Below are 25,045 nucleotides of genomic sequence, written 5' to 3'. Positions count from 1 at the left end.
ACCCTTTTAAAAGGCTGGTGTCCTCAGCCAGGTCCCAAGTCAATGGCCATGTGGTCAAAACCACACATCACCGGGTCTTTGGTAAAATCACGCCAACTGATCAGGGCATCATGTAGATCACATGCATCCCTCTAGACCTGTATCCTCCAGGCACCATCCACTGATTGCGGTCATAGTCTGAAAAATATTTCACTGACTTAGAAAACTAAATTCTGCTCGAAAGGATGGCTTGAGCACTTAAGGAGTACAAGCTTCATTAATTTCCTGCAAGACTTCAGGTCCCAAGTGCAAACTAATCCTCCATAAAACTCCAGCAGAGAAGCACCACTGCCCCTACTCTGTCAGTATTGGTCCCAAGTACAGTCAGCTCTTCCATACTGAACCCGAGCACAATATGGTATTTGTTCTCAGCACCATGCAAGTAAAAAAGATGTGCAGTTCACACCCTGGAAAGCTTACGAGAGGCAGTCCCGAGATTAAAACCTTTGCATTCAGGCTTGCTTGTGAGTATCCCTCTTTAATTTCACTGGGACAACACACATGACTCAAATTAAAACTGTGCTGAAGCCTCCGTCAGACTGATGGAGCTCCTGCTCCAATTCATCGAGGGGTCAAGGTGAGAACCCTGAACTGGAGCCAGGAACAGGTACGTCCAAAACATACCCAGGGATTTTGCAAGGCCAGAGGCCCAAGTGAGTCACTTCGGAAGGGTGACCAGTGCCCAAAAGCATCTACCTGTCCATTCCCTGCACGCTCTGCTAAGCCACAGCATGTCTTTGGGTGAGCAGCTCGTTCCAAGTTACCGCGTTTGCTTGTATAATTTAAACACATTATATTAAGGCCAAAATATTTATTGCCCTGCTGGAATTTCTAATCTGGATATTCCACAGTACTGTCCAGTACTCCCAAAGAGACTTCATAACATGCGAATAAAACTTCCATCAAGTGTGGCTCAACCGACTTCCACCCCCCCCCCCCCCCCCCGACAAGCAGGAGAATACAAACATCTTTTTCACTTGTCTTCACATACCTGGCAAGCTGTTCAAACCCTCTGACAGACCTTACAGGTTTGAACCAGAGGTTTAGGCTTTTTAACTGTACTGCCAAAAAAAGCGTGTGCGTGGCGGGAATTTTCCACAGAGCCCGGTCCCGACAGTCACGGACACACCAGTGCCACCGACAGCACCCAGCTCCGTAGACCTCGGTCAGGGCTACTTTCACGTTTCGCCTTTCATGCACTCAACGAGAAGCTGAAATCCAGTCGCGCACCGTTACACGGCCAGGAACAGCCAGGAATAGCGTTTCCAGCAGAAGGTTTTTTCCTAAATTGCTATTATTATCATCCCATGAGCTCTGCATTAGTTCAGGCTCAGTGGGCATTTCAAAAAGGCCCGTGAACCCAGCCTGGGTATAGAAATGCTAAAAACAGGACCTTCGTATACATCAGAAGTTGGAAGGTTACAAGTATCTTCCAGCGGCTTCAATCAGACCCAAAACCTAAGCAAATCTGTATCAAAGGAAAAGATCTCTGAAACATACTATAACCAAAAAAAAAAAAAAAAAAAAAAAAAACCAAACAAACAAACCACGGACTATATCGGTGAGAAGGAGGAAAAGAGTTTCAGCGGGGAAACAAGAACAGAGGAATTACTATATAGTTTGTAGTTCAATTAATGGGACCTTATCAAAAGACTGTTTGCTTTCTTTTTTTTTTCGACACCTCTTACACAAACACACACCCTTACCTAACGCCTCCCCAGCTAACAGCCTGGTATCCACACTTTAAGTGTATCCCCATTTCAGAAGAGGCAGAGAGCTGCTTCCGAAGGAGCCCCCACACACACACCCCGGACTGCGTGTCGGAACAAAGCGCTCCGGTGATGGATGTCGGCAGGGTTCGTAAATCACATTTTTGCAGCTCGACCTCAGCCGGGAGGCAGCATCTAACGCCGTAACAAACTCCGAGTGCTGCCGCTCTGCAGAGCGGGGATCCTACCTGGGCAGTGGGCTTCACGCCTCTCCTCTGGTCTGGTTAAAAAAACTAAAAGCCGTTTTCTAAAAACCCAGCGAGGTGTCTAGCACTTAATGACAGCATCCCAGTTACCGCATATCTCCTCCGCTAACTGTCAGCATAAAGGAGAGGAAATCAACCGAAAAAAAACAAACCAAAACAAACCCACTCAAACCCAACACCAAACCTCCGCCAGGAACAAAGGACCCCCACCAAAAACCCCGTCTGTAAGTTATCCGGATTTACTTGTTCAGGAAGCGCAAGGATAACCCTCCTCCTCCTCCTCCTCCCCCGCTGCAAACACCGCCGATGCGATGCCGGCGCGACCCCGCCGGGATTCAAAGTCCCCTCCGCGCCCCCCCGCCACCCTCCCGGGGCGCGGCGGGCAGCGGGCGGCCCCGCCCGCGTTCCGGCCGATCACCGGGACCTCGCATCGCGCTGGGCTGCGCCCTCCCCGCCGGGGGGGAAGGGGGGGGGCGCCGGGGGGGCCGGCGGAGCTGGGGAGCGGCGGCGGAGCAGCCCCGCTCTGCCCGCAGCGAGCCGTGCGCGGCGGGGCCGGGCAGGGCAGGCGGTTACGAAACCCGCGTCTCCCCCTCGCCCGGGCGGGAGGGAGGGAAGGAGGGAGGCGTGGCGGGGGGCATCCGCGCCCGCGGCGGCCCCGCTCCCCGCCGGGAAGAGGAGGGAGGAGGGAAAGGCGCTCCCGCCGCTGGATCTCCCGCACAGCGGCATCGCCCGGCGCCCCCCGAGGGGGCGGGCCGGGAGGGGAGCCCCGCCGGCGGGGAGCGGGCGCCCACTGACCTTGCCGCCATCCGCCGCCGCCGCCGCGCCTGCCCGCGGGGTGGCAGCCCCGCGCCCGCCGCCGCAGCCGGCGCCCTCGCCCCGGCAGCCGGCGCCGCCCCCCCCCCGCCCCGCCGGGGTGGGGGGCCGAGGCGGGGCCGGGGCGGCGGGGAGCGCCGGAGCCACCCTGGTGCCCCCCCCACCCCACCGCGCCGGCGTGGCCCCGGCGGGCGAGCGGCGGGGCCGGGACCCCCGAAGCAGCAGCGAGGGCAGCGGCAGCCACGGGGACCCCCGGCCCTACCCGGCCGGCGGGGAGCGGGGAAATGGCAGCGCTTGGGGGGCTGCTCGGCGCCTGGGAAGGGCTCTGCGGCTTTACGGCGCAGCTTGTTCTGCTCCTCGGCCCCGGGCGAGGGGCGATCGCACCCGAGAGCCGCCTCCTCCTCGGCGGGGCTGGCGGAGCAGCGCGGCCCTGCGCGCCCACCGGCGCTGCCCCCGCGCCGCCGCTAAGGTCCCCACGCAAGGCAGGTTCTCGGGCTGAGGGAGCCGGTGCCCTGAGCCTCGGAGACCTTCCGTCCCAGCTGGAGGCTTAGGGCTGTGTTACTGGTGCACACCGAAGTCAGCAAGAGGGACATGTGGCGCGTTGTCTTCCCACGGCAGACCCGGGGCTGGGCGAGGGAACAAGGCTTCCTTTTGAGTCATTGCACCGAGGCCTGTGCCTGCTACAGAGCGCAGGACCACAGACTCATTTCTGCACTGCCTGCGGAGAAAACAATCCCATTTACATCAACAGTAAAAGTGCATACGTACCTCCTAGTGTCTCACATGGGATGAGTGCTGGCAAGCAGCAGGAGCAAGGGCAGACAAGCGTCTTTCCACTCCTCATTGCCTCGTCTTTCTGCAGAGGCAATGTTGTTTTGGGGCAAACAATCGCAAGTGGTGTGAAAGCAGACCTGCAGGTTATCCAGGTGCTAGTTTTGGTTAGAACAGCCCTCTCCTCCCGAGCTTCTGCAGCTCCCCACTGAAAGCACTGCCTGTGGAGGAGTAAGACCTCTACAAATCAGCAAAATAAATCATTTTCACAAAAGTCTGCTTGCTTTCCTCCCCTTCCTCCTCTCCCCCCTCTCCTCTGCAACAGGGATATTTGCAGAGCAGGGTCTCCAGCAAGCCAGGCTTACCGCTGGGGAGAGTCTATGGTGCATTCACTAGTACAACTACAGGTTCTGCCATAAATATTTAAAGCTCAATTACCACTCTCAGAATGAACGTTCAAAGCAGATTTTCACATCCCACAGTGTTTCTTGGTTCAAACCTTCCTAAACAAATAATTGAGATAAGACAGAAGTCAAATATGCCAAATTTCAGCCACCAGTGTGAGTCTGGTTCCCCTCTCCTGTCTGCCTCCGAAGTATTAGTCACTACCATCCCTGACCTCTCACGATGCATTTCACACCACAGGCATCATTTTAGCACATGCAGCTGACTTTTGTTTCTCTGCTAATCGAAGGACTGTAGGAAAGATTTCGTTGCTCTCCCCTTCCCCACCACTGCCCAGCTGACTAATCCGAAGAGCAAACACCCAAATTGCGTCTCCCGAGGCTTCCCTTAGCTGGGCAGTGGGACGGTGGCCACCTGCCTTTCCCCCTCTGCTCTCAGGGATGGGCCATGACCCATGGCACCTGCTGTCACCCACACCTTCCCACCCCAGCCACTCAAGGCTCTCCAGGCTTTGTTCAGAAAAAGTCTTTGAGATGCTGGGGAGGGGGGGTGCACGGTGGTTTTTACAGTTTAAGGAGATCCTTATGCCAAATTCACATCAGGTAAACGTCGTGTAACATCCTGTTTTTGAAGAGATGCCAAGTTTGGGAAGCACAACTCCTTACATGCCTCTGTGCGCCAAGTTCCTACCATTCCCTAGATCAGTTCCCCCTTTCCTCCTCAGAAAACAAGTGTCAGTTAATGCCCCCAAGCAGTGCTATGGTACCAGATCTCCATGGACACAAGAGAGGAAAATTCATTACAAAATGCAAACAAATGTCCCTCTGACTAAGTGCCAGCCAGCACTGCTGCAAATGATGTCCATCAGAGAGGCCAAGGACTACACAGATGTAGAGAAAGATAAGCAGCTCACTGAGACAGATCCCACAAGGCAGTGCTGAAGAGCACTGGCACAATGATTTTGTTAATTATATCGCTATTGTGGCTGCTATGGTTTTATCATTACAGCAGATTTAGACAGCTCAGCTGAGACCAAGACAGCCCCACCCGGGTTAAGTGGGCAGCAAAGAATCAAGTATTCCTGCTCCTGTGACCAAATACAAGGTCCTGATCGCGGAGGGGCTAGCGCACATGCTGAGATTTTAGCATCTGACTCCCTCTGCTGAATGGATTAAAGTTAACATAGGCACACAGCTCCTGGCAGATGCGCTACCAGATAGATGCAGCAGACAAGAGGAAAGGGAAAGGAAGTGTAATTACTCCCAGGAGGATTCGTGCACTGCTGCCGTCCTCTCCCAGGCTGCACCTGTTATGCGAAGAAGAGTCTTTAAATCTCTAGGGAAGAAATCTTGAAAAGTTCCCAGCAGTAGGCTTGAAGTAAAGGAAGGGAAAAAGATTACAGCTTCGGATTGCTCCACACGGTTTATTTCAATAAAACTCTTTTCACCAGGACACGGATTTGTAAAAGGCAGCGAGTTATTTCAGCACCCACCTGATAAAAACTGTGCAAAAGGCTCATCCAGCGCCAGGGGCGTGGAAGGACAGAGAGAAGCACAGCCCCCCGCTCTGCCATGCAAAGGCAGCTGTGCTCTGCTGCCCTTTGCTATTCTCTCACCAGTTCGGTTGGATCAGGGGACCTTTTCTTTTTCCATCTGGATTTTTGTAACAATTTTTATAAGCACATCATACCTACCAGTCAATTAGAGCAAATTGCTCTCGGATATGTTCAGTCAAGCACAGCTCGTATTGGGGAGGTGGGGTCCCCCATCATTCATGGCGATAATAGGAGCAATCCCTACAAGTGCTGGGGTAGCACTGGGATACCATAACAAAGGTAACTAACTCCTAGTCCCTCCATTATGATCACCTAAGGGACCTCTAATACACAATATATAAGACCCCAGTGTCAAACTTCCAGCTCCAGGAGCGAGTCACCAAATAATCATAAAACCAAACTGGAGCTTGTGAGCATTTTAAAAATAATCAGCACATAGGGGATCCATTTCTTTGAGCCCACGGTGGAGACTTAAATCATATTCCCAAGGTTTATTCTGCTACTAAGAGGCATAGGAACTTTTTTTAGCCTAGTTTCCTAGAGAAACAAAGTTTATATCACCATGCTGTCTGTGTATCTTCCTGTCTTCCTGTTTTCCTTCAGCTGCTTTTGAAACCGTTGGCCAAGCTGTCAGAGGAGGAGAAAGCAGGGACAGTAATGTCCCTACTTTTTTTTTTTTCCTTTTTTAAATCACTAATGGGGCAGAGGAAAGAAACTTCTTTGACCCCCACCAAGCAAGAGTCAGGGAGAGCTCAGCACTTCTGCATTTGGTCCAGCAGCCAGTGAGCACATGTGCGTGAGACAGCAGTACCTAACCAAACTTCATAATACCTCCTGCTCACGTAACATCTTTCAGTGGAAAAAAATTAATACTTCTACGGTCTCAGACTTCTGGGACTAACCGGAAAAAATTACATTAACCATTAAAATCACTACTAAATCATGGCCTGTCAAACCTCACGCCTTGCACAAAAGCTTCACGGAAGGCCATTGCCTGAAACTGCGAGGCAAAAGTACAACCCATAGAGATTAAAAAGGCATCTATCGGTGGAAAGAAGTTCAAGCCCCACTGATCACAGGTAATTGTCACTCCTCATATTGATACCTTGTGATAAAGTTATGATGAATATTTTGGCTCATCGAAATCTTACAGGCTCGTACACATTCCCTTGTTCTCTTCCATAAAACACTAGTTTATTGCATGCTTTAAAATATTCAGCAGGGTGAGTATTTTTACAGATTGCTAACCTGAAAATGGGCATGTAAAAAGGCCACATATTTGCAGTAACTCAGTTTAATAAATTGCTTCGAACCCCCAGTCTCTCCCTCAAAAATAAATCTCTAGTTCAGAGAAGAGCCTTTGCCCCTGTGCTAACATTACAGGCTTCAAGCAGGAGAGTATGGTCAATGTGTTTACCTTAGAAGAGCAACAATTCTGTATTTACTTGTATGTCATTCAGCCCACTTTTTGTCCTTGGGTTGGGTACAGAAATTTGACCAGTAATTTTCTCCTATGATAGATTGTAAATGCTCGTCTATTAACTATAACCTTAAAAATGAAGGTGCACTGACATATTTAGGTACAAAATGTAGGGAAGTTGCTCCTTCAGTATCATCTGTCTGCCTTTACAACCAAAGGGGAGATGTTCCAGGAGGTGATTCAGAGCAGGAATGCCCCTTGCATACTCTGATGAGCCACTTTCTGCCTGGGCTAATCTCCCTCTGCAGACAAGGTAGAGGAAAAAGCTTCCTGCGTTGAAGTTTAGTGCCCAAAGACAGGCAGCACAAATAGCCTCCCTGAGGAGGCAGGAGAGAGTGCTGATACATCCCTTTGACTCCCTCGAGCGGTGGGCCAGCCTAAACCACTCTCAGGGAGCCACCTCGGAGGAGTCACAAACCCCTGTGTCCCACATACGGCACTGCCTCACCACTGGCCTCTGGGCAGCCTGTGTGGATGTGCCTGAGGTGTACCAACCTGGCACCCCGGCCACCGGCCCATCTTGGCACGGCATGTCTGAGGTGGGAAGGGACCTCTGGAGATCCTCCTGTCCAACCTCCTGCTCAAAGCAGGGTCGGCAACAGCAGAGCGCTCAGGGCTGTCTCCTGCTGGGTTTTGAACGTTTACTGCCTGTACAGAGTGCTGGATAAACACACCAGGGGTGCTACTACAGCGGTTACTCTCTGTACAGCCCTGGATATTGTCTCTGCTGCTGCAGTTGTCAAGAAAAGAAAGAGGAGAAAAAAAAGTGTTTTGAGCTCTGGCAATTATCTGCAGAGCTGCACTTTTATCTCCTCTTACACCAGCACAAGGCAACGTTTAGAAAAATACACTCATACAAATCAAATCTTGATCCTTTGGTTTTTACTGTACATCAGGACAGTCATACCTGTATCTTCTCAATAATTAATAGTTCACTGTATATCAAACAAAAGAGTAAATATAGATGTGAAAAACGTTCTCACATCAGTGAATTGCAATTACCAAAACTTGATTATATAAAAAAACCAAACTCTTCTGTTATCCAAAGCAACGCTGAATTTGTTGTTGGGTATTAACTATATTGAAAGTCCATTAGTTAGACAGCCCCTCATTCATCCATGTTAATTCACTCTCCTCCTTTGAAGTAGCCGAGGTTTAAGAGAATTGCAGTCCTCATATACAAACACAACACAAATAAATGACATGGAGATATTTCATCATAATTTACTAAGTGCAACACCTACTTCACTGTTCGAGACTTGCATGCTAGAGCATCATGATGGCCCACTACAGAATAACTACAGAGAGTCCTATCACTGACAAAAAGCTCCATTAAAAAGAAAGCTGAGGTTGCAAACACAAGCATTCAAAACCAGAATACACCCAAATTAAGGCTGACTGTGCAAGTCCCTCCTGACATAATGAAATGCTTTAATTACATGAATGCATGTTGCTTTTCACAGCATCCTGGGCTCCCGTTCAATTGCGTGGGATTTCAGCAGTGCAACCCCATCATCCTGCTCCCCACCAACGACCTCTTCTGTCACCTCCCCCTGTGCCACCACCCCAGTTCCATGTCTCAGGCTCCTGTGCCCTCACCCCTGGTCTCCAGCCCTGGTAGGCCACTTTCCACTCTTCAGCACAATCTCCCAGTTTTCCTTGCCAGGCTGTTATCCACATTTCACCCCAGCAGCTTCTAGCCCCAGTTTTCCACCCCAACTCCCAGACCAGGTTTCTTACAGCAGAGCCCAAGTATCTTCTCCACTCCAAGTCACCAGCCTCCATTTCTCCCTAGGTTGCTTTAGTCCACCTATTTATGGCACCTCCACAATTTATGCCCTTTCTTCTCACTGTTTGGGGTCCAGGAGTTGAATGACACAGAGCACAAGTGGCACCAAGAAGAGCATTGCCAGAAACCTCCCGCTCAAGTCCCTGCAGCCATAGACCAGAGCACGGTCTCCACAGACAGAAACATCAAAGAGATCAGCAACTGAACTTACCAGCCTTGACCAGGTGTGTGCAAAATTAGATTTTCCAAGGGTTTGTAACTTGGCTGAATCTGGGTATTTTTGACAGGAGCTACAAAAGACACATGCATGAAACTAGATTTTCCACATAACATCACTGGCGAATCATGGTTTTCCTTTTCAAAGTGCAATGGCACTACATCTTCCAGAAGCTGTTCTGGAAAAAAATTTCCTAGAAAGAGATGAACAGCCAGAAACATCCCTCTAGAATCAGACTGAGGTAGTCATCTGGCACAGAAAATGTTAGCCTAAAAGGTTAAGTTTTCAACAAGTTACAGAATATGCAAAAAAAGTGGTTCAACTCAGCGCTGACATTAATTAAAGTGAACTGAGTAGGAGAAAGGTTATTTTCTGTAGCCAAGCACAAGTACCACATGTATTACCCTTAGGGTAGTATGAGTCCACAGTTCACATTACAGGCCTTGAGAAGATGAAATCGCGCTGTGTAAACACTCTAAACATAGTTCATTAGGACTGAACAACCCAGCCGGTTCAGGGTTTTTTACACTCCTTGATCGGTGTTATAAAACCTGTGGTTACCACAGAACACCCGGCCTGTTTCCAACAATGAAAGTCCAGCGATCGCCAAGACAGGTCCTGCCACGTACTTTAGCAGAGAAAATAAAGCAAGGCGTGGAAGTCTCTATGTTTATGCAGACTTGTTTGCTTGATGTTTTTATACTACACATTTGGAAACCACTGGCTGATCTTGCCAGCCCTTACCTGCATAAGCAGCTATGCTGAAGCATCCTCAGCTGAGTAACTTTAATCACACAGTTAAGTGTTAACAGGATTAGGACTGAGGGCTGGAATTTCAGTGTCAGATCTGAAGCACGCATGGAAAAACAAGCACACTGGGATGTTTATGTGCTCAGCACTAGCATTCTGACACTTCCTGAAAATTACTTCATTTATAATTAACACTACAGCTGCAGATTCACCACCATTTAAATGAATTAAGTAACAAAGCTCTTTAGGAAATCCCATGGATTTCCTGGGATAGACAGTATGGCTAGTTAAGGACATGAATACAAAATAAATATGTTTTTTTACTGGGACTTCTGAAAATGTGAGCACTCTGTCAGTGTCTCAGCAGAAGGGGTGGCATTGCTGGTGGCCAGGAAGTACTTCAAAAACAATGCTGTCCCTGCAAGAGGTGCCTGATTGGACTGCCCCAGTTGACGCTATCTTTGCACAGCAATCTTTCATTCAGGGCCTATTTCTGCAGTCCTTGCACCCCTGGAAGAAGCTTGGGGGACTTCACCTGTGTCTAATTTGAAGACTGTTCATGCAAGCAAATGTCTTGAGGAGCAGACCCGCCAAGGCAAAGGCATTCAAACCTATGTCAGCATGTATAGAGTCTGGTGGACTACAGTTGCTGCTCTAAGTCCTTTTGGGCTTCTTACCTCCTGTCCTGCTGAAAACAAGATGATGCTGAGAGCATTTCAAACCTCACAGGCTAGAAAGACATTGTGACTGCAGGGCTACAGACACCCTTGCTGGTAGGGGTCCTACCGCTGGGACCCCTGAAGGGAAGTTGCTACAAGTATACCTCTTTGTTTCACCCCCACTAACATGGCAGAGCCATATCCACTCTACCACGGCAGTGGAGAGGCCTCTAAAACACTCCGTCTTTTCCCAGCCTCGCTCAGTTAGTATGTGTTTTTCCAAATAACCTGCTTATGGTCCAAAAGGGAGTAAGTTTCTTATTAAGCTGATAGATCCATCTCATTAATACTCGCTCTCCCAGAGCTCCAGTTAAGTGTGTTCATGTTTTCTAGGACAATGCCACTTATATCACATTTCAGATTGCTGCTAGAAAATACTTACAGAGGTTCCCAGTTCAGACCTCTGGGCTGTGAGACTTGCCCTATCCATGTGTCTGATGTCAGTCCTGTGACACGTCAGGTCTTATATGTGTCTCTGATTTAAAAAGAGTTGTTTAAAACCTCTTATCCACATCTCCCTTAAAGGAGCACAAACCTCCTTAGAGTCTGGCTGAAGAGCAGGAAGACGTGGCTGAAGGGCAGAAAACTGCCCAAGCCTCATTTCTGAAGTCAGACAGGATTTACACCCTTAAACCACTAGGAAGCTTCTGAAAAATTTACTGTGTCACTGTCTGAACTGATAAAAATTACCTGTGAGAAAGGCTTTTCTTTTAAACACCTTTTTAGGCTTAGAGAAGGCCTCCCCTCACTCAGGGAAAGAAAGAAAAGGATTAAAGGCTTTATCTTGCCTTTTTCAACTTTCCAACTTTCCCACTGATTAAATTGCTCAGCAAATCAAATCCTCGGAAGAGGCCAGAGGGTATGTCTGGCTGTGAGTCTCACAGGTGTGAGCCTTGCAAGGCCATACCAATTCCCATTAAAACAGTGGAGGAGTTTCCATTGACTACAATAGAATTTGGATGGTCCCACAAAGAAGTTGCTGAGTATCTGTTAGAGCTGACTCCCAGCCCATCTGTCTGCAAGGAGGTGCAGGCATCTTGCTTACCGATGCTAGAGAGAGATGTGTAGGAGGGAGTAAATTACGTCTCTCCTCTTTGCAAGGAAGGTTACCTTGATTCTCAGATATATCATCCCAATTTCAGCATTAATAATAGACTGACCTGCAAAAGGAGCTCATGGGAGCCTACATGCAGGCTGAAACAAAGCTGCCAGGTTTCTGCCAGGGAGGCTGGGGGGCAGCTGCCCAAGGCAGAGGGGGGCTTTGGAGAAGGTTTTGTTTAAAGTTGAAGCACTCAAGACTGTTCTAGGTATTCATCATCCTCAAAGAGAAGTGCTTGGCTGTCCTCCACGGAGAAAGGGGAGTGCACAGCAATTGGACCCTCAGCAGCTGCCAGGGAAAAATAATCCAGAAGGAACATGAATAAATAAAATACATTTTGCTAGTCCTAATATTACACGACTTTCTTCATGCTCTCTCTCTAACATTTTAATTCCCTTCCAACAATTTTCTGTTTCTCTGCCAGTTTGTCTGTCGTTTTCCATGTTTCTTTTATTATTTTTTTCTTCTTCATACTTCTTTCCTCATTTTTAATTTGAAGAGCAGCATTCACTGCCCTCTCATTCTCTCTTTCCCATGGTGTCTTCACATGTTCTCCCAATATTCTGTATCACCTTGTCAATTTTTTAAACTATTTTTAAGGGCTTCTCTCCCTGTCTCTCTCCCTTTAAATCCTATGCTGCTATTTTCACCTTAACTACATGTCTTTCCCCTCCACTGCTTAATTTTCTACTAATTTTCACTTTTGGTCTTCTTTTAAAACCATTCTGACATAGCTCCACAATACTTTGCAGACCTCCAAGCCTCTTTTATCTTATTCTTTTCTCCACAGATGTTTTCTTTCATTGTCATCTTCCCAACTCGAACAAAGAAAAACCTTTGACTCCAAACCATTGCTTATGCTCAAATGGCAGAGGTGCAACTACCCTCTTTTGGAAGTCCCTCCCCAGCTGCTTGCCACCAGTCCAAGGGCAGGAACCCAGCCAAGGAGAAATGGATCCACACAGGAAAAAGTGGATGGGAGAAGTGGGAGCAACATACCTCCATCCTTAGATCACGTGTGCCCAACCCTTACAGTGAATAAGGATATTACTGGGTAAGTTACAACTATAGCAGTCAACACACACCAGGAAATCCATTGCTAAAGTTTGGCAGAAAGCTGCAGACTCCGGCTCTTTCAAATTATGTGATGCTGGTGCCTGAAGAAAAACGTGGCAAATGAACACAAAGAAAATATTTACAGGCAGAGCTTTCCAAAGCAGGATTCACTTCTATGTGGCAGAGCTCAACTGCATCTTAGTCAGAAGGGTTTTGCTTTTTCTGAATGTGTTTTTACACTGTTTTTTGTGTTGCTAGTGACAGATGACAGAAGGCAGATTTTCTACTCCATGTGACAGACTATAGCAGGAGTGGAAAAATCCAGTTGTCTGCAGGCTATGAACTCAGGATCAGCATCCTTTAGGCAAATGCCCAAACATAACCACAAGAGAGAGACCAACTTCCCTGAACCCTTCCCCTGCTTGGGATTTCATCTTTCCTACCCATCATAGCTGCTTTAAGCAAATTGGGCTGCTTTTCACAGGAGCCCAGGTAGTTTCAATCTCATTCACTGTGGCTTTATCAAAGTCAGATCAAGCAGCATCATTCTTGATGCTAGGATTTTTTTTTCTTTTCGTCATGCCCCATAATTCCTTCCCTGCTGCTGTAAAGTATATTATTTGGCCTGAATTCTCACAACCATCTTCCTCATCTTTGACATGTTATAAATACAGCGCCCTGCTCCAGCCAGATCCAGCCCCAACTGGCTTGCTCTATCCTTTATTTTACAAGGCAAACTTCTGTGACATGTGATGGTGGCTCCAGGAGACTGCCAGGTGGCTTCACGGGAAATGCTCAAATGAACGAGAGGACCAAGCTGTAAATCCAAGATGAGGGAGCTTGCCTCTGGTCCCTTGGTCCTGCTGCTCTCAGTGCAGTCAATCCTTGCCTCGCATTGGGTTATTTTTGAGCGGTGAAAACAGCTGCAGTTGCAAGTTGCTGCTTGCCAGAGCCTAATATTTCTCCTACCTGTCCAGACATCCCATATAACAAGAAAGTGCTGATGGCAGCATGACAAACCTCTCTCTGGAGCTCATGCTATGTAGTCACGTCTGCAGCTGAAGCACCATCGCAGCCTCAGCAGCGGGTTGGTTCTGGTTGACACTATGTTTTCAGGCATGGAGGAGTGCAATGGAGTTATCACAGCATGAAAAATGAAAGTAAAAATAGTGAATATTTACAGAGCGAGGTTATTCTGACTGTCCATGAGGTGCAGTCTTTTTCTGCTGAGTACCTGTAGTGCGCGCTCTCATTTAATTCAGCCACCTGTAGCTTTATTAAGAAGAGTATGCTATGGCATAGGGCTCTCCATATGGACCCACCAGTATTTTCTACAGGTGTCTCAAACACTGCTAACCACTTCTGGGATGTAGGGTTTTTTGTTGAGTGGTATCAGAGGGAGAGTCTCAGTTTATGGCCCTGGTGATAAGAGCCATGGCTGCTATTTATCCACAGAGGTTTCTGTATACTTATCAAGATCGATAAATTGGCAGCCACTCCCCAGCGATGCACCCATGCCTGCAGTGATTGCGCAGGATGTGGAAGCTGACAAATCTCAGTTTATCTGCTGATGGCTTAACTGCCTTTATCCCATGTGTGCCTCTTCCAGGAAACATCCATCAGCACAGTCACACCAGCCAGATTTAATTGCTTCTAAACCTTCATCTCTAATGTTGCAATACTGTAGCAGCCGCAGACTATTCTATTTAAAAAAAAAAAAAAAACAACAACTATTTCATTTGCTCTCATCACTATTGTCTTCTCCAGGTAATGTCGCAGCAGTCTGGCAGGGTTTCCCTGTGATCGCAAGGACAAGTTTCACTCACTGACCAGTCCTCAAGCATCTCTCCTAGCCTCTTCCCTCGGGGCAACCATGTGATAGCCTGGGACTTGGCTGGGATGTTCCCTCCAGGAGCTGATAGCGATCACGGTCTTTGCCTCCCCATCCTCTCCCTCCTCTGTGAGTCATTAGGATTCACTCCCGGTCCTTTGTCTCCTTACTTGGGTGTTATTTGACTGTAATCCTGTTCCTTGTCTTTCCACTCTCAACTCTTAACGGCCAAGGTCTTTGTTCGGTCCCTTGTTCTAGCTTGTCCTTTGTTTGCCCAGACTGCGCCCCTGAGGAGCTGCATGCAGATGCGCTGGGATGGTGACAACCTGCTAAAGTGAGGATTTTTTCTGGCCTTAGAGGTGGGGAGCAATGTAGCAGAGACAAACACTCCCCGTCGCCGTACTCTGCTTTGGCCCATTTCTCACGTTCCCTCCCCTTGGGAGCTTCTGGGCCACAAGCAGCTGGTCGTGGGCCAGAATGGGCGATTTTCTCCAAAACTGAAGCCAAGCCCGTCTGCCTCAGAGGGCGACCATCATAACAGAAACATCAGTAGTTAACACTCCCATTTCCACCAAAATCGAAGAATTTGGATGGGGGAAAAAAAAAAAAAAAATACCAGCATTGTATTCTGCACATAAATAAAGGGCACACTAAGCAATTGCCTCCCTATAAAGCAGATTTAAACGCCGAAATTTTTGAGGGAACAGTTTTGAGGGAACCAGCATTGGCTTGCACTAGTAGAGCTGCAGGCCAATGCAGATTCATCACTAATTTTATACAGCTGCATTATTTTCACAGTTTATGGTGGCACCATCTCATTTATGAAGTACACACAGCAGTTACACATATGGCTGTATTATTTTCAGCACTTCAAGTGCAATTAGTAATTTCACCGAGCTAACACTGTCAAAACTACAGCAGCAGTACACACCGTACTGCAGCTGTCCAAAATTTAGAGAGCCCTGTATATGTTTATGCAATAAGTACATAGCAGTTTGTGTGCTTGAATTTGGGTCACTGGTTCTAAAATGTTACCAGATAGATCAGGTGAAATTCCCGGTCATCGACTCCTTTCCAGTCACTGTGCCTGCAGCTCTTCACTGATACCTGGGATGATTATCGCATGATCATGGGTCAACAAAACACTGCTTCTTCCCTGTCCAAAGCTATCATGAGACAAAGCACCAGTCTGAGCAACCAGGTCTCCTGTTCACAAACCAGGGGATGAAACTGGCCTTTTGAGACATCTCTGTCCCCAATGCTTTTTTTGAGACATTTGCTGGTGCTGTAAATGATTCTCCCAATTAAGGATCAGTTTCCTAGGGCAAGAGGAACACTGCTAAGTGGGCAGGCTGGGCAGAAGGAGAAAAATTATACAAATTTCATGGGCTATTGTACTTGCCAAAAAAAGTGCCAGTGTGCATGTCACTGATTTATTCCTAGTGCAGTAGTCATTAGGGAGGGTAAAACCACAGTGATAATGAGGAGCATTATCTAGTGCTGAGAGAACAGATTAAAAACTCTGCTGTAGTCAACTTCAGTGCTGACTTTCACCAGCATTTGCGTGCTAGCAAATTTAGCAAAGAAGCGGCTGCTATTCAAAGTTATGAGAAAAAGCAGTTGCCCTTGGTTTCTCCAAAGTGCTTCTGAAACCCTGACCTTTCATGCAGGTGTTGAGCAGTAGGAAGCTGTGAAAATCAACTTTTCAGTGCTCCAGTTTCACAATATGCAAACCAGACAGCATAAAAGCTACCTCCGGGTGCATTCAAAAACTTGTTCAGTCTTCTAAGTTTTCTTCAACCCCTGTGTGGAAGGTACCCCTGGCATGTAAAGCACAATAAGGTTTCCTTCAGCTCCTGTGGCTGGTTCTGGGACTGTGAGAAGATGAAGTGGCCTCCAGGCCCCAAATCCAAATGAACAGATGTTTCTAGCAGTCCTGTCTTCCTCCTTGCTCCACAAAAGAATGAATCTATCCTTATCACCATCCCCCTATGCTTGGCCAACTATAAATGGTAAAATACTAAGAGCGGGATATGAAGGCCTGTTGGGGGACTCTGCTGCCTTTGGGCATGTTTCCCTCCACATCCTGACAGGGCCTGGCATGGACTCAGCCTCTGACACATCAGAGAAGGTATACCTTTTTTGCTCTACTTTCTTGGCAGTTGCCATTAGTTTGGCTTGCTTTTCCCTGCAATAATGTTGAAAACACATTGTTCACAGTACTCAGGCAGTAGCATTTCAGCCAGCCCATTTGGGCAATTTATGTTTCAATATTTACAGGCAGCGCTGCACCACTTGGTCAATGGGCTGAGCAAGAATTCGTATTTAAAACCTTCCAGGACACACTATCTCCTTTTTTGTGACTTCAGGTGGAAACTTCCAGAGCAGGGCTAAACCTCTTCCACCTTCTTCATATTTCTCCAGCCACATGGTCTCTGCGTGGTGTTGGCATTTCACTATTTCAGTCCTGATTTCATCCTCCCTTTGCCTGTCCTTTCTGGCCTTTCAGGACAGTTTCCACCAGGCTTGCTTTCTGCGGTGTTTTGACATTTGTCTTACCTCATCAAGAACAATTGCTTCATGCCAATCTGATGGTTTTGTAATGAATATGTTTTAACTTGAGACAGAGTAGGAACATTGCCCCTCACAGCCACTGCACCTGAAAGTTCATGTCCCCAGTTTCACAGTAAAAAGAAAGGTATTAAACTCCTGCACTACGCTATGATATGTGGTTTTCTAGGCTTAAATTAGTGTGTTTCCTTCCTGTTCTGCTTATTGACTCATTTCCTTAAATCTAATTTGAGCTTGTTATTGAGTTCTAGCCTTAGACAATATATCAGTAGTGTCCATAATACCCATCGATCCAGTAGGAAAAGAGGTGGCAGCAAAAGAGGAAAGATTTTCATTGCTTTCACAAGAGAGTACAAATTGTTATTTTCTGATGGAAGACAAGGAGGAAGAACAGTGGATAGGACAGCCATGGAGCAGACCACATATTTCTTCCAGGGGGAACCTTATCTGTCACTCCAGTGTCCAAGCACGTGCTGTAAACCCCAGGGAAATAATGACCTGGATTCATGAGGTTTGCATCAATTCTCTCTTGTAGTTGAGCATGTTTAAAGATCCCTTATAAAAAAAGAACAGAAACAAAGAGTGCTTTTTTCAGGAGTTGGGGAAATTAGAGAACAGCTATTTTTCTCCTCTACCTTAACAAACATTTAAGGAGGTTTCTGGTATTCATCCTGTCTGGATCCCACTGGACATGTTACTTTAAAAAAAAAAAAAAGGTAGAGGAACTCCATTTAAGAGTGGATTAAACATTTCTGTTTCTAATCTACCAGATCACAGATTTCAAAGGCAAATGTGATCTTGCTTTTCCATGCTCAGGCAGATATTTGCTGGGAGAAGCCTTTGAGTGTAAATACCAAGGATACTGCAAATGTTCTTGATTCAAAACCACTTTAAAGCCAGCAGCTGTCTGGCTCCCTTATATCTGGTCCATGATTAAAGACATTTTTTTTATTGAATGATTGCCCCTGGCTCCTTTTTAGCAAGTTAAGAGACTTATGCCCAATGAAAAACGTTGTTATAAGAGTAGCTGGCTATTCACTGTTAGCTGGGCTTTGCCCAAACCTCCAATGACTTGAGCACAGTTTTCTGTCTGCAAGTGCACCCATTTAGATATCCATCTACGTGATCTGCAAGAAGGTGCTGCAGCTCTAGTTTTATGCTCACACTTGAGCATAGATTTAATATTAAACTGCAGGCACCCTACTTGATACTCACATTTAATTGCACCTGAACTGTCAAAATGCAGCCTTTGATCACGGGCAAGTTTCAAGCCCTTGCTTGCAATTAAGGAAGATGTTACAGGAAGCATCAGACTGCATTTGGAGTGGGAGTAAAAGGAAGTCAAAGAACACAGGTGCTCTAGCAGCAAAAAACATCTGGGAACTACTCATCCAACCTCAGTAAACTCTGGATATGCACTGCCATGAAATAATGCTGGTTCAGTGCAGCCTACACTCAGATGCAGTGCGTTATAGGACACCACCTCATTCAGTATCAGACTCATCCAAATGGCAGTCAGATGAAGCATCCCTGAGATGTAATTTATTAGAAGCATTTCACAGTTCAAATGTCAATTTAGCATAGAGCAAGCTTTTCCTCTCTCTAGCTCTTGCAGCCTTTCACTATAATCAAAATACCCCAGAATGGAGTTGGGGCCTGGCTGTGTGCTGCTGATGGGTCCCTGCAGAGTGATCTGGCTGGCTGTGCAGTGGGCTCCTTCCCCTCATCCTACCTGACCAAGTACCACCCTCCCCAAAACCAGAGAGAGAATAGCCTCAAAAGTCAAGCCTCCTCACCCCGCTGACAGAGAGTCCCCCATTTTTTTATCTCCCTTGTGGGGCTGGCCCTGGCCATCATGCCCTATCTACCTGTACCTCAATTCATACAGTGGACCATTACCAGATGATTAGTACAGCAGCCAGCCCAGGTTGCCCCAGCCTCACAGGGCTTCTCCAGGGCTTGTTCTGCACGCTGGTGCTGGTTCATCCAAGGAGTTTGGGTTAGTCATGGGTGGCTCGCAGCCATTTTTGCATCGCCTGCCCCAAGGTAATGCCTGCTGCACGGCAGAACCTGGGGAGTTGCCTCTGTCTGCAAATCACCCAGCCAACCCAAGTCAAAGCCTGCCGGCTACAATAAGAGCAGTACTGGGTCCTCGGTAGCCAATTTAAAAAAGAAGCAGCAACAAAATAAAATAAGCATTGAGCTTCTGTGCCAGCAAAGGCCAGAGAACTTGCTGGAGGAACTGCCTTAAGGAGCTCTGCACAGACAGATCAATCATGATACTTTACACTTACAGCCAAATCTTCCTCTGGGTTTCCCTGGCCCAGCCTCAATTCACTTTAATAGCAGCTGGGCTGGTATAAATGAGAAGAGAATTTGGCCTTTGCTGTCAATTGCATTTTTCATCTACAAGGTGTTTTACGGACACTAAGTAATGAGCTCACACTAAGGCCTGTGAGGGAAGTGAGGTATTATGATGCTGTCTCTTTAGAAGAGCCAGAAAGGCTAAATGACTTGCCCAAGGCCAAAGACTGTTGAGGCCTGAGTATTTATGAGTCCTGGGCTTATAACACTTTGTCCCAGTGACAGAGTCTCAGCTCATTCTCATAGTGTCTTTACCCAAAAATTCTGCACAAAGAGAAAGCATTTCTACTGTTATTTGACCCGGTTTTCTGTGCATGGTTCCTTCTGGAATGCTCTGAACTCAGGGTCCAAATAACTGGTAGGTTAAAGCTTTAAAAAAAGCAAAAATCCTATTATTGTGTCTTTAAAAGTCAGAGCTTGCTGAAGAGATTGATAAAATGCCCAGCAACAATAAAACTATTTATTATTATTCCTGCTAGAAGAAACAGCATTATCTGAGGGCCTTGGTAAGACAAACAGGAAAGCATACATAGCAGTTTTGTCTAGCCTACACTGTACTACAAAAAGATACAACTTACTGTCCCTTCTGCCTGTTTAGTGAGAAAGGAATGTCCTCCTCCTCTGTTCTTTAGAGGGAAGAAAAAAAAAAATCTTGATACTTTTTATTATTACTGCTTGGCCTGGCTCACTCATACCTCAGGAAATCAAGGGAGACACCACTAAGGAATGTAAGCTTGACACACATGTGACTGAATTTACCGGTGCGGTAATGGACTGCTTCCCCTCCTTTCTCCCAGTCCTGCAGTTCCTATCTGTCTGGTCCCTGCCTCACACTGGAAATAAACGTGTTCCCAGACCTGATGGACACCACGGGGTTTTTTTCAGCTCTCCCAAAAGTGGTGTGATGGCCTGCTGACTGCCCTTTCCCACAGGAGCCCCAAAGCACAAAATGCAGGTGCAGTCAAAGGCATGGTATGTATTGTACTAAAACACATCTAGACTCAGGCCTTTTCCTGAGTCACGTGGATGCACACGACTTTTGGTGTCCAGGGGCCCTGTCCTTGGCACGCACCTCCTGGGCCACGCAGCTGCCATTATGCAAGTCTCACAGCAGACAAGGAGCAAAGCACCAGCAGCAGCCAACAGCATCATTAGCTTATAAACCTTGATAAACGGAGATGAACAGCTTTTTATGGCAGGTAAATTACGTAGTAGTAGCCATCTCGTGTTTTGTGGTGATAAATGGTATCTCCAATACCAATATTATGGCTTTCCAGGGGTAACCTGCATCAATCAAGAATAAATGTGCCTTTGTGCCACAGCAGGGTCAGTCCTCCGGGAAGGCAGCCCACTTGGCTGTGCCAGCAGGGCTGCCCCCAGTGCCCCCTTCCTTCCCGCCAGCCCTTCGCACACCAGCAATCAGGATGATAGCAGTAATTCACCTCTCATACGAGATCCAAGAGCATGGAAGTCATCACCTAATGTGCCTTGCTAACAGCAGTAGTGCCTTGGAGTAGGGGAGGGGAGTAGCGGTGAGGTTTTGTTGAGAAGAGAGGGAAGGGATGCCTGGGGAGAGGAGCGGTCACAGGGTGGTATCTGTGGGAGGCAGCGCTCAGCCATGCTCTGGGTAGAGAGCCGGTGGGCTGCTGGCACCAGCGCCACACCAAGGAGAACCAGCATCCCAACTGCATTGCTTTCTGGGAAGCTGGCACAGAGGAACAAAATCCCTTGGGTGGGACAGTGGGATGAGGGTTTCCTTTCTCTAGTGATCCTGAGAAACTCTTATCCTTTGGGGAGGTTGGGGTAAGGTTCTCTCAGGAGCCACTGTGTGCTAGCAAAATGCCTTAGTGATGCAGGGCTTCCCCTAGTGGATTTGGTTAAAGGCCCTTGTACTTTTCTATTGCCCTAGAAGAGAAACATTACCTAGAAGTCTGGTACTTTATACTTAAAAGGATGTCAGGAGATTTTTCTTCTTAAACTGCTCTGAGTAAAATTAAGCTAGACATTTTCATAAGAGAGTATCAATTTAAAATCCACTTCAGAGATGTTGAGTGAAGAAGCTAGGATCCAAAGAGAGGCTTAAATAAAAGCTCCACTGAAGAAAAAAAAAAAAAAAAAAAGAAGATATATACAAAATATTTGTTCCTCAGGGCATTTGTTTTCCCTTTTGAGATCCTTCATGAGCTACTCTGACATTCAGCTTCTGACTCATGTGGTCGTTCTCAGGAAATTAAACCCCATACCCCCTAATTTTTCTTTACATGAACATAAGGCATGCCTGTAAATCTAAGCTGTCTTCACATTTCTTAGCGAGCATATTGCATTTCCTACAATTATCTAAATAAATTGTGCATATCTGTAAGCTAAATTGGCTCTTACACCATTATTTCGGGCTTTATCTGCTTGTTGTTAGGGATGACCAGATGTCACGTATGGAAAACCAGGGGTTTTGAGATGTCCAGCACAAGGAATTCATTAGTTCCTGAGCATCTGATTTGATCCATCTTTAAATAAAAGGTCAGCTTTTCAAAGGGAGGATCCTCAGCACTTCCTAAAATTCCTCAAGTCTCCTTTACAGCCTCTTAGACTGAGCCCATCAATGCAGAACCACCCATGGCCATGTGAAATCGTAGTATATGTGTCCAGCTAAAGGACTAATTTTTCTCAAATATCAGACCGCATACACTAGGTACCACAAGTATCCAGAAAAAAAAAACAGGTTTGACTGAATAGGATGAAAGAGACACCAGAGGAACAAGCTTGGTTGAAAACACAAATATTATACAAACAAATGCATACACAAATATACATAAAAGCAAAATACCCTTAATGCTTATGGTTCCTTTCTCAAACCCAGGAAACAATATAAAGGAAAATATTTTAAAATTTGCCTTTTTGTCCTAGGGTCTGAAAGTAAAACTAGTGGCTAGAAAACAAAAGGAAGCCAAATTTCATTCAATAACTCCCAAATGAATTAAAAGCGAACGTGCAAAAAGATTGGCAAATACATACATGTCGAACTCAACTCTTTTACATTTTCTTCATTCACGGTAAGTCATGTCATTACTATAAACACAGGAAAAAGATTTTTTAAAAAAATCTTTTCAGCCAGTGGTGCCTGCTCAAAAATAACGTGTATTGTGTTTACGTCATGACTGCACAAGGCTGTTTCCTGAGAGAACGGCTTTGAGTTGCCTCCCAGCAGGACAGGATATAGCATATTACAGTCAGGATGCAGCAGGCTACATACAACTGGTTAAGACTGTTCTCAATTCTCTGGGTCACCCCAGGCAGGAAACAAAAGCTTGTTTAAAGTGGCTTTAAACTAGTTGCTCACAGGTCCCACTCCAGTAATCATCAGTCTGATGGGTTCTCCTCAATCCCACAAGCAAGCAGGTCACCCACCTCTGATTATTAATCACAGAGGGTCACCTTGTTCCAATAACCTGTGAGGGAAATCTGGGGAGCAGAGCTTTGAAAGGTATATGGGTTTGCATAGAGCAAAAGTGCCCATCAGACTTTATGAAAGGACATTATGTACACATGCATTGTACATGCTAATTTACTGCAGTTTTAAGTCCTAAATGTGTATCTATACAAGGGAACTAATGTAGACTGAAGAGATGGACTGCAGAGGCATGCAAGAAAGTACATCTGCATCCATGCAATTTTTCATACTCCTTTCTGCACAGTCTTTACAACCATCTCTCCCCTGAAAAAACCTTCCTTCTAACACACCCAAAACTCCAGCAGTTTTGAAGAAGCAGGTTCAGCCCAGTGGAGAAATGCAAGGGTGAGAATTGAGATCTGAACCTGAAACTCCCTGAGCTCAGGCTGTAGCAGGGCTTTGATCCAGAAACACCTCTGGTAAATACCTGAGTAGCAATTCTTTTCATTCCCATATTGCTTGGGGGCCAAGGGGGTGCACTGTTTTCTGTCAGGAAACCGATCCATGGAGCCCTATTTCGGGACAGGATTTCTCCTCTCCTGCATAGTGATAAATAGCCAGTCGTTGTATACAGCTGTCCTACCTCTTTCTCTGCCTAGGGTTTCTGAAAGAGAGATTGTTAGTTCAGGATGACATTGGGGCTGGTTCTGTAAAAATGTCAAACCAAGGAACCAATTCCTTCCCCATGCAGGTGAGGCAAGTTTTCTGCTATTTGGGTGTTACTTAACTGAGCTCACAGTTAGTGATGGGCATATTCTTGAACACAATTCACTTCTTCAAAACATGGTTGAATAATGCAACATGTACTCCCTGGGGGTCCTAGATACTTCTGGAAGCCCTTTGTAGCCTGAAATTGGCTTAGGAGATACATTTGACTTAATTTGGAAAGCCAGATTTAGACCAACATCCTAAATACAACTACTTTGTCCCAAACTGTGGCTTTAGTTGACTTGAAAGGCATTATTACAAAGACAGCAGCAACAAACTAAACAGCCATTTCCGACCCCCTCCAAGCAGAAATCAACCTTAAGCTGAACCTTGCCAATCATAGCATACTATTAACACAGGCAATTACAGATAATCACAGCAATTACTAATAAAACACTATCAAGGGTAATGGAAGGGGTAATTGCTACCTTTCATTTAAGAAGGTCCAAGATCATGGTATGATACGATCAAGAAGGACAGCACTGTGATAACTCCCAGCTCCCCTCCTTATGTGACAGTACCCCTTAGGAGACCCCACAACTGCAGCTCAGGAAGCGAAACAAGAGGTGTGTCAACCCTCTTCCCTGAAAGTGGCTCTCAGGGTGAGACTGGGAACACAGCTGCAGTAAAAAGTACCGGCAAACTTGCTACTTCTTACGCACTGTGAGCCTGAGTGGGACTGAGGTGCCCAAGGACACCCTAAAAAAATTCCAGCTTGGTGCTTCGCGAGAGAAGCCAATGCACCAACAGAGCACTGCACCCCTGTGCCATGGCAGACCCAACCCAGGGCCTGCAGAGCAGAGCCACAGCTGGGGATCATGCCCATGGGCTCTTAGCAAACCTCTGGCTCAGGATGAGGACATGGCAGCTCTGCGGCTGGCCTTGACCCTTAGTGCTCATCTTTGGTCTCTGTTAAGCAGGAGATCACACAGCCCCCGTCAGTTCCCCAGAACTGCCAGGCTCTTCAGCCACAGGGGCTGGATACAGAAAGCTGTGAGAATCAAGTGAACCCTCACCTCCAAACTAATGCCATTTCCAAAGGCAAAAGGTTAGCGCAGTGAAGTTGCTAGGCCATCTGCCTTCCTGGCAGTGGGTCACCTCTTTACACGGCCATTGGGGAAACGTAGGAGAAAGGTGTTTTTCTAGCTGACCCACTGCCTTCAGAGGTTTACATTTTACCTCGGTCTCGGACTGATTTCCCACATTCCACATTAGAATATATATGAGCAAGCGGTGGCTTGTGTGCAGGGTGACATAGGTTAGCAGCAGCAGTTTCCATGCTGAGGAACAGCTCATCTGCATGCCTACTGCTTCTGTCAGAGGAGCTATATTGAGATGGATGTTTCACTCCTGTGCGAAAAAAACCACACTTCTGTAACCTGGTGTACAGGCACTTAAACTGATATGCACCTAAAGTACTGCCTCCCGTTGCTTTGGGGATTATTTGGTAAGGAG

The 25,045-nt window shown here is 46.7% G+C and overlaps 1 protein-coding gene across 3 annotated transcripts in view; it reads right to left on the bottom strand.

Moving 5' to 3' along the window:
• Positions 1–2,305, bottom strand: part of RNF152 (ring finger protein 152) — a 47,168-nt gene extending 44,863 nt beyond the window's left edge. Inside the window, exon 1 of one of the 3 annotated variants that reach the window (XM_074873705.1) lies at positions 2,258–2,305. The gene's annotated coding sequence lies outside the window, so the exon portion shown is untranslated. Of the gene's footprint in view, positions 1–2,198; positions 2,233–2,257 lie in introns of those variants that run through there. The other 2 variants (XM_074873734.1, XM_074873723.1) reach the window with 2 other exon arrangements.
• Positions 2,306–25,045: the final 22,740 nt, after the last annotated feature.

Source organism: Strix uralensis, chromosome 1 (genome assembly GCF_047716275.1).
Source record: "Strix uralensis isolate ZFMK-TIS-50842 chromosome 1, bStrUra1, whole genome shotgun sequence".
NCBI lineage: Eukaryota > Metazoa > Chordata > Aves > Strigiformes > Strigidae > Strix > Strix uralensis.
The sequence above is the reverse complement of the archived record's forward strand: the minus strand, read 5'-3'. Positions and strand labels throughout refer to the sequence as shown.